We start from the raw sequence: 10,523 nt of genomic DNA on the forward strand, positions 1-10,523 counted from the left end.
TCTAGACGCGATCTTTTGAAAGAGGCTCTTTCGAAAGATGCTTTCGAAAGAGCCTCTTTCGAAAGAAGCCTGCAGTCTAGACATAGCCTTAATGTGGACATGATACCTCAACGTACAACCCCAGGAAGCACTGGGGAGTAATTACTTTGAATGACTCTGGGGACTTGTTATTTTGAAATAGCAGCAGTGGAGCGTCCATACTACTATATGTCAAAATAACTATTTTGAAAAAAGCTTGTGGAAAGCAAGAGTTATTATTTCAAAATAACCAGCCCCTTATTTTGAAATAACAGGCATGGTAGTATGGACGCTCTGCTTATTATTTCGAAATAAGGGGAGTTATTTTGAAATAACTCCCTAGTGTAGACCAGGGCTCTGTTACTACAGGAATCTGGCTAGCAAGTCTTGTCCACATGCTCAGAGTCTAACTGATATTTGGAGTCAGGAAAGAATTTTCCTTCAGGTCAGATTGGCAGAGACCCTGTGGCTTTTTCACCTTTCTGGGCATCAAAGTTTCACTTGTTTATTTGAACTACAGTTACAGGTGAGGGTCAGACTGATTGTGATGGTTCCTTCTAGCCTTAAATCCATGAGTCTATGTTGTTTCTGATTCCATTTCTTTCAGAGAGAGTGGAAGACTTGTAGCACCTTGCAGGATTGTGCCCATCCTTAGCAGGCCTGGGGTAAATCTGGAGACCATAGCACAGTGGTCCCCAACCTTTGGAGGTTGCTGGGCGCCACGGGACATGGCCGTTCGCCTGCCGAGCGCCAGAGGACGGGGCCCCCCATATCCGCGCGCCCGGGGCCAGCGCCTCCTCCAAGCACCGTGCGCCCAGAGCGCGGGCGGCCAATTCGCGGCGCTCCCGGGGCTGGCGCTCACCATGCGCCCGGGGCCGGCTCCGGCACTGTGCATGCGCCACGTGCCCAGGGCCGGGCCAGCCCCAAGCACTTGGCGGGCGCACACAAATGCCCCCACGGGCGCCATGGCACCCGCGGGCACCGTGTTTGGGACCACTGCCATAGCACATACCTATGGTTAAGCCAAAGAATCATTTGGGGGAATTCTCCATCTCTGGCAATTGTGAAATCAAGACTGAAAATTTTTCTAAAGGTCTACTCTAATTCAAACAGGAACAGACTGCAGGAAGGCCTATGGCCTGTGTTCTACAGGAGGTCAAATTACATCACAGTGGTTTCTTGTGGCTTTAGAATCCATGCATCTGTGTATAGTGGAATCATATTCCTCCATCAGTTAGGGCCTTAAAATCTCCATTTTTTACATACTTACACAAAAATCATTCTACTTAGTTGTCTTTAAAGCTGGCCTCCGCATCTCAGTACAGGTCAGACTATTAAGGGCCAGATTCCCCTACTAATATTCCTTAGCTCTTTACAGAGTAAGTACAGGCAGTCCCCGACTTACGTTGGATCCGCACTTATGAACGGGGCTTTCTCGCCCCGGAGCTCACAGGCAGCGGTCAGCCACCTCGACCTTCGGGGCGAGAAAAGCTGCTCCCGGTGCCCCTGGTCTGCTGGGGACCATCTCCAGCAGACCAGGGGCACCGGGAGCAAAGCCGCAGAGGCGGCGGGTCCGGCGCTAGAGCAAAGCCTCAGAGGCGAGGCACCCTGCTGCTGCGGCTTTGCTCCCCGTGTCCCTGGTCTGCTGGGGGGGGCGCAGCTAGTGTGGCCCCCCCCTCCCAGCAGACCAGGCTTTTCTTGTGGACCCTGGGGCAGAGCAGCTGGGGCGCTGCTGGTTGGTCCCGCAGCGCCGCTCTGGGCACTACTGGACCAACCCGGCAGCACCCCAGCTGCTCTGCCCCAGGCGTCCTGATTCAGCCGCTGCTGGCCAGTTTCAGCAGCGGCTGAATCAGGACGCCTGGGGCAGAGCAGCTGGGGTGCTGCTGGGTTGGTCCAGTAGCGCAGAGGAGCGGCGCTACTGGAGCAACCCAGCAGCACCCCAGCTGCTCTGCCCCAGGCGTCCCCAAGTCAGCTGCTGCTGAAACTGACCAGCGCTGACTACAGGAAGCCCGAGGCACAGTTGCTCTGCCCCGGGCTTCCTGGAATCAGCGGCTGATCAGTTTCAGCAGCAGCTGACTTGGGGTTCTTAAGTTGAATCTGTATGTAAGTCAGAACTGGCGGTCAGTTTCAGCAGCGGCTGAATCTGGACGCCAGTTCCGACTTACATACAGATTCAACTTAAGAACAAACCTAGAGTCCCTATCTTGTACGTAACCCGGGGACTACCTGTAGTCTCATTTTTGGTCAACAGGACTACTTGTAGAATAAGATGCTACTCAGCGCTAGCATGAATATCAGAATCAGCCCATTTATGAGACGAGATGTCCTTTAGAGGCAGTGAGGACATATGTAGAGCTTAGTTGAGGCTTAGATTTCAGCCGTATGCAAGGAAGCAAAGATATGTTTGCACTTGGGGCTGGAGGGCTGATTCCCAGTCCAAGGAGACATACTCACCTGACTTCTGAGCTAGTACATTAAAAATAGAGTGAGGCCATGGGAGTATGCGCAGTAGGATATGCTGTCATGAGTACACACCTCGGGTCTCTAAAGGCTCATACTCTGGGGAACTAGCCCCTCCCACTGTTTGTGTTGCCAGTGCTACATTCTATTTTTAGCCTGCTATGTAGTTTGAACACAACTACATGGGCATGTCTCCTCGAGCTGGGATTCACAACCTCAGATCCAAATGGAGAAATACCTTGAGAGAGTTTAAGAACACACTATGCATCCCTACACTAACTTCCCAGACTATTCAGGTGCTACACAGCCAACACACACACACATACACACTGGCCTCGGTAATTGAAAGTGCTGTAATTTGCTGCAAGTGCATGATCGAGGCAAATTACTTCCTCTGGGGCTCAGGTTTATTTCTCTGAGTACCTATGACTCTCTGGGGCACTCCTGGAATGGTGCATCACCTCTTGTTCAAAGCTATTCAAAATGCAAAGTCTAGCCCATAAAGAGGAGTGACACTTACTCTACAGAACAAATTACCGGCTTTTCTCCCCTAGTTTCTGCTCTGAGGGGCAGATTCTGATACCCTTACTCACTTAGCCCAAAAATTATACCACTGAAGTCAATTGGTCTACTTAAGGAATAAGCACGATGAGTAAAGCCCTAGAACCAGGTCCAAAAAGTCAAGCAACTCTGAAAAACATAGATATCCAACGTGAACAAAAGGTGAAGGAACGGAGACACAGGAGGAAGGCTGTAAAACTGACAGAAACACACTTGAAATAAACCCAAAGCCACATTCATCCCCAATTCCTAAACACTAATAATACATTTAACAAACTGTTATAAAAATGTCAGTAAATAGTATATTAAAATTTTAAAAAACAAGTTGAAGCACTTATACATAAAACTAAAAGCCACTTTTGAGGCACTGTATAGTTTGCTCATGCAATAAGCAGTCAAGTATTAGGGTTAAAATTGTAGGGCAATAGCTAAGAATGTCTGAGATGAGATAATTGCAGCAACTGATCTTTTTTCAAGCAACTGAATTTTTTGTTCAAGCAACTGACTTTTCAAGTAACTCCGTGGTGCACCATCTAACAGCATCCCAAAAGATTACTCTGATTTACCCTTAGCATTTTTATCATTTTTAAGAGGTGCAAAGTAACAAATTATGCAAGAACATTTGCATATTGCATATTATAAGATGAAAAAAATCACCTGTAAGTGAAACTGATGTGGAATATATATTCAGCCAAACTTAAAGGGAGATACCTATAAGTAAACATGGACAGGAAGACATGAGTTTGCAATGCAACATTTATTAGCTTTTTTTAAATGTACTTTCCACAAAATGAAGGGGGCATGCATACAAGTTGCCAAAATAAAATCAGCAAACACTCCTTTTTCTCACTGAGAGGTAGAAAAAATAAGGCTCTCTTTATTAAATAGCCAAACCCACAAGCCACTGCCTCCCCAGCAAAAATATATGGAAATAAAAAAGCCAATACTATTTTGGGTTACATACTCAGAATCCTCAAGTCATAGATCAGGGAAGCAATAATCCCTTTTTGGGATGGCACTTCTGACACTGGACCATGAATAATGCTCACGTGTGCTCAAATTGAAAAAGAGAATGATAGCCTGCTCCATATTTTAACCCCAGTCTTGCTTTTTTTCCTTTTACCAGCTGTCAGTCAGGTTCATGCTTCTTTCCAATAGGGCTGTAAAATCCCATTTAATCGAGCTAACTAGTTCAATCTTATGTTTGGCTGGTTAACGAATTAAGTGGGGTGGGCAAGGTGGAGGCTGCTCCAGCTAGACTGCAGCACCCTCCACCTGTGGCGTGGCATGGTAGGTCTGTCCTCCTCCCCACCGTGCCCAGACAAGCTGCTGGTTAACCATAAACAGTAAGCATTGGCTAGCTGGGGTAATGTTTACCATCTGGGCTGGGTAATCTTACTGGTTAACCAGTTAACCAATCATGTCCCTACTTTACAACTGTATAAGCATAGCCATTTAAGGTGGGCGGCGGTTTTTCAGAAAAAAATTCCAACAAAACAGAGTGTGTTCAGAAAGAAGCAACAATACAAGGGACGAGAGGGATTTATTTATAAGAAAAAGTAAAGATAATCCAGTAAACAGGGCTAAACCTTACCCTCAGTTACACTAGAATGAATTGGGAGTCACTTCACTGAAGCCAGTGGAGCGTCACTAGTTTAGACCCATTGTAAAAGAGATAAGAATCATCCCTATGCTACCAGACCACGACAAATACAGTAGCTAGGATAACTAGAGATTTCCTAATGTTTTGGAGAAGGAAACAGGCCAGCCAATCACCAGAAGAAGGTGGGTTACAAGAATATGAACTTGCAGACTAGCCACCTTAAGATGCAATGAAAGGGCTCCTCTGATTGAATAGATCCCTGAAGATCAGCCAATTGTCACCTGAAGAAGAGACCAGACATTAAAAGGCAGAAGCACACTGGAGCAGGCTGCAGGATCTCTGCCCACTAAGAAAATCTATCACCTAGTTAGAAAAAGCTGATGCCTGTTGTGAGAAGAGAAAAAGAAGCATGAGTGGGGAAGGAACGGAGGGGAGAAAAATAGCAGGTTGAGCTTATCACTTCACTCACCAGATATCTATTTACACAGCAGTCCTACTAAGTTTGCCCACTGAACTAAAACCAGATTCTCTTGTCTGCTAACACCACAATGCTTAAGGAGCACAAAGTGACCTTATAGCACCTAGGCAGCGGAGAAGTCCCCTTGTGCAGCCTTTCCCTCTATGAGCATACGGCTTAGCTACTACCCGCATCCACTGCCACTCCAATCCACAGCAAAGGGAAGTGGGGACACATCAATTTTGTTTTGTCAAGGCTGTTCCTGGGGTGAGGCCTGGGCAGGGAGGAGCCATGACACTGCAAAGCTTCACTATGATCAATCCTCCACTGCCTCTGTGAAGCCCTAATGTGCACCAGAGCCAGGCAGTCCTGAATCAAGTACCTGCAGTCAGCTCCCTGCAGCCACCGCTCTGTGCTGTACCTCAGCTGTGCTTGAATGTAACAAGGAGCTAGGGCTTGAATCTTTAAATATTTCATCACCAGTGATCATTGTCTACTAGTACTTGAAGGGTATAAGCAAGAGAGGACTTCTTTGGTGGAGTTTGGAGGAGGTATAATGAGGAAAAATAGGTGATTACTCACAGAGATCTGCTCACAGATGACACTAAGCTAGCGGGAGAAGTAGATAGGGTGGAGAGCAGGGATAGGGTCCCGCGTGACCTAGACAAATTGGAAGTTTGGGCCAAAAGAAATCTAATGAGGTTAAAAAAGACGAGTGCAGAGTCCTGCACTTGGGACGGAAGAATCCCAAGCACTGTTACAGGCTGAGGACCGAATGGCTAAGTAGCAGCTCAGCAGAAAAAGATCTGGAGATTACAGTGGATGAGAAGCAGGATATGAGTCAACAGTGTGCCCTTGTAACCAAGAAGGCTAATGGCACATTAGGGTGCATTAGGAGGAGCATTGCCAGCAGATGTACAGAAGTGATTATTCCACTTTATTCGGCACTGGTGAGGCCACACCTGGAATATTACATCCAATTCTGGGTCCCCCATTACAGAAAGGATGTGGACGCATTGGAGAAAGTCCAGCAGCGGGCAACAAAAATGATTAGGGGGCTGAAGCACTCAACTGATGAGGAGAGGCTGAAGGATTTGGGCTTATTTAATCTACAGAAGAGAAGAGTGAAGGGGGATTTGATATCAGCCTGCAACTGCCTGAAGGGGGGTTCCAAAGAAGATGGAAAGAGGCTGTTCTCAGTAGTGACCGATGGCAGAACGAGGAGCAATGGTCTCAAGTTACAGTGGGGGAAGTCTAGGTTGGATTTTAGGAAAAAACTATGTTACTAGGACAGTGGTGAAGCACTCGAATGGGTTACCTAGGGAGGTGGTGAAATCTCCATCCCTAGAGGTTTTTAAGTCCTGGCTTTACAAAGTTGGGGTTGGTCCTGCTTTGGGTAGGGGGTTGGACTTGATGACCCCCTGAGATGGAGGAGAAAGGAAGGAGAGATCAGTGTTTAGGGAACTTGCCTAGATTATAAGAGACCTGGGTTTCAATTCCCTAATTTGCCACAAATTTCCTGTGCAATCTTGGGCAAGTCACTTAGAGCCAGATTCTCAGATGTATTTGGGCACCTAACTCCTATTGAAATCAATGAAATTAGGTGCCTAAACATTTCTGAGGCTGTCTCTAAGCAAGGGAGCAGCCCGGCAGGCAGGCACCGGGCAACACAGGGCCCTGAAGTTGCAGGGCCAAAGGCCACCGCGTTGCTTGACTTGCCCTAAGGCTAGGCTTGCTATCATCCCAAACTGGACTGGACACAGCAGTGGAGAACACATAGAGGGAATAATCCTTTAATGCTAAAAGGATGGTCTAAGTAATTGATCTCTAATTTCCATGGGGCGAAACCTGAGAAATGCTGGAATACCCATTGACTTCTCAAAACGTAGCTCTTGGAATCCTTACCACAAGCAGCTCTTGAGCTGTACACAAGATGAAAAAAGTACATAAACCCAGAGCTACTTAATGCAAAAAACATAAACATAATTCCAGAACACCACATGATTCCCTTGTATCACATTGCATTTTTTGAATCCTACAGCTCCAAGGATCCAGAGTTGCCTCAGACAAAATCCCTACCTAGAGGATAACAAACTTAATAATTGTTCTGATCAGGTGTTATAGGCTGTAGACTTTCATCACAGTAGACGTACGTGTGCCATAAGAGGAGATTAGGACTCACTTGAGAAAGAAATAGTGTGTCAGTCCATCAATAAGAAGGCCATAAGACAGACTGGCTTTGCCATCATCTCATGGGGATGGAGGAGGGGTGAGGGAGAAGGAAATTACTGCAGATCTTGAAAGGGCCCAATTAATTTCTCTCCTCACACCTGGCTAGCAGCTCTAGCCTGCAAGTAGAGAAGACCTGATAGGTATGTCTGTGTCCGATTATGAGCTCCGTTTTGTGAATTCCATTTTGTTTCACCTTCATTTGAAAGTGTGATCTAGATGGTGTGTTGCAACCTCCTTTGTGAATTAGAGCATCATTTTGTGGCAGATGCTTGACACTGAGTAGACAGACTATGGCTATGGCTACACTTATAGAGCTTACAGCAGTGTAGCTGCACCCACTGATGGGAAAACTTTCCCATCAACTTAATTATTCCAGCGACCATGAGCAAAAGTAAATACCTCAGCAGAAGAGCTTCTGTCTACACTGTCACTTAGGTTGATGTAATATGTCTGTCAGAGGGTGGCTTAACCACAAGGGATGTAATTATACCAGAGTAAGTGGTATTGTATACATAGCCAACATCTGAAAATCTCTGGCAGAGCCATGTCAGAACTGAATGACTTTTCCCACTTGGAACAATGGCTTTTCTATGGGTAGGGCCAATGATTTTGAATGACTCTGCAGAGATGCTAATGGGAGTAAGAGGCTGGCTACTGAGCCCAGAATTCTGCCAATTTAGGTGCACATACAAAAGATGGGAGAGACTGTTTTAAAAGGTGACTGCTTCTCTAAGCAAGAGGCCAGAACACTGGCATATATGTAAGAAGGCCAGGCTAAGGCAGGCAGGAAGGACTGCCTTGCCTAAGGACACACACTAACACCAGGACTTACCGGGAGGAGGGAATAGGTATTAATTTTAGGGTTGAGGGAATGTTCTAGGCTATTAGTTGTTTTTCAAAGAGCTGTCACACTAGTGTGCTTGGTTAAGAGTAAAGTGTCTATAGTTAGAAATTCCTAGTGAAGCCTTGTTCTTGGCTTTGCTCCCCTTTGTCTCTAAAGGCTTTACCTAGAAACCAGAACTCACATAACCAGGTGGATTCTGGGAAAACATGTCTAATCAACGGCAGGTTTTAAAGGGCGGGACACTGGTTGCAGGATCTATGGCAACTGGACTATGGCATCTCACTGCCCCCGAAGGGTGTCAGATACAGGGTCTGCACCTGGGAATGTGCCCAAGTGACCCAAAGCTAGAACCACCAGCCTCTGCCTGGGCCCAGAGTGGGAGGTGGTTCAGAAGCCCAGAGGATCTAATGGTTGTGTCCACTCACAACAGACTGGTGTCCATCCAGAACAGGGGACTGGGCCAGGTTGTGACCAATGTTCCACCCACTGCTTATACCTCTTTGCCCTCTTGCTCTCAGATGTAGTGGGACAGAAGAGAATGTCTGGGGAGCAGAGGCTATGCCCTCAGGCAGAGCCACAAACCAATTAGGTCTCAGTCACCCAGGCAACAGGAGAGGATCCCTATTGCCTGTTCAATCAAGTAAGACGATCTAGTCCAATGGAACTATTAGCACAGTAAGTTACTAGTCAGAACCCAAGATGACATTCTATTATGCCCTTGCTGTGAACTCTTTAATCAGAACAACTTGCACAACCGCTGCCTTAGGGATTTTTTCTGCCAATTGTTCCTCCCAGTAATCAAGATTATCCCCACTGAGTTCTAGCGACACTGTTAAAAAAAGCAATCTGAAAAAAATGTCTTGTATTAGTCTTCAAATAAAGAGACTCTCCCAGGGGCTTTCATAGCTCCAAGCATTCCTGATAGTAGCCCAGATTGTCAGGGAGTTAAGAGTTCAGAATTAGACAGAATCATAGAACACTAGAACTGGAAGGGACCTCAAGAGATCATCAAGTCCAGTCCCCTGTCCTCATGGCAGGACCAAGCACCATCTAGGTCATCCCTGATAGATGTCTATCCAACCTGCTCTTAAATATTTCTAATGATGGAAATTGTACAACCTTCCTAGGCAATTTATTCCAGTGTTTGACCACCCTGACAGTTAGGAAGTTTTTCCTAATGTCCAACCTAAACCTCCCTTGCTGCAGTTTAAGCCCATTGCTTCTTGTCCTATTCTCAGAGGCCAAGGTGAACAATTTTTCTCCCTCATCCTTGTAACACCCTTTTAGACACTTGAAAACTGCTATCATGTCCCCTTTCAGTCTTCTCTTTTCTAAACTAAACAAGCCCAATTCTTTCAATCGGTCCACCTTTTCTTGTAGTCAGGACAATTATTTAACCCGGTGTTTAATGGCCCACTTTGAGAAAGCTGGTAACGGGCTGTTCCAGTTTGTTTACTTAACAGTTCTGCAGTCATGGAACCTTGTGGCTCCCATTGGCTCCAGTTCCCTGCTTACAGCCAAGGTGAACCACAGCCATGAGGTTCTGTGGCTGCAGAGCCATTGAGACTTGTGACAATGCTACTAGAATGCATACACCTCCACACTACCCCACATACCCCCCGATACTGGTTCTGATAAGCATCATTTAGCTTAGTGGTAAAGTACACATTTGACCATGCATTTGTTTCTTCAGAAAGAACCTTGTACATTACAAAAGTAAGTTAAATACACAGACTTATTGTTTAAATCATTCCAAGGAATAAAAAGTCAGAAAATTCATTTCAAAACTACTTCTATTTCCTCTGCTATTTGTAGTGAGGATGAAGTGTCAGCTGTACCTTTGAATTTCCTGGCTTTCATTGTTTTGAAAAATCCAACTTCTTGGTGTTACTTAAAATGGAGGTGGCTTTGTGGGAGTCTTTTGCATTCAGTTATTTTACAAAGAAAAAGGTTATAAATATATATTTGTGTAAGTACTTGATCCTCAATGGGTGTAAATCAGCATTGTTCCACTGACGTCAGTAGAGCTGTGCTGATCTATGCCAGCTAAAGAATAAGCCCGAAATGCACTGAAAATAATTCCCAGCTAAATCAGCTCCCAGTAAACAGGGAAACATTGTAGTTCATTTAGACAATCATTTTAAAATCTCTCTCTATCACCTGGCACAAAATTAGCTTTGTAACTCAGCGCCACATGCCATCCTTATGGAACAGTTCTGAACGCAGCATTTGCCTTATATTTCCCCAGCCATCATTGAAATGTAAAAGAGCAATTGACATAACAACATATCAGATGTGGATTATTGGTTTAGAACCTAATCCAGATCCCAGGAAACCTGTCAAGCAGA

This window comes from Pelodiscus sinensis, chromosome 2, assembly GCF_052426305.1.
Source record: "Pelodiscus sinensis isolate ZL-2025 chromosome 2, ASM5242630v1, whole genome shotgun sequence".
In the NCBI taxonomy this organism is placed as follows: Eukaryota; Metazoa; Chordata; order Testudines; family Trionychidae; genus Pelodiscus; species Pelodiscus sinensis.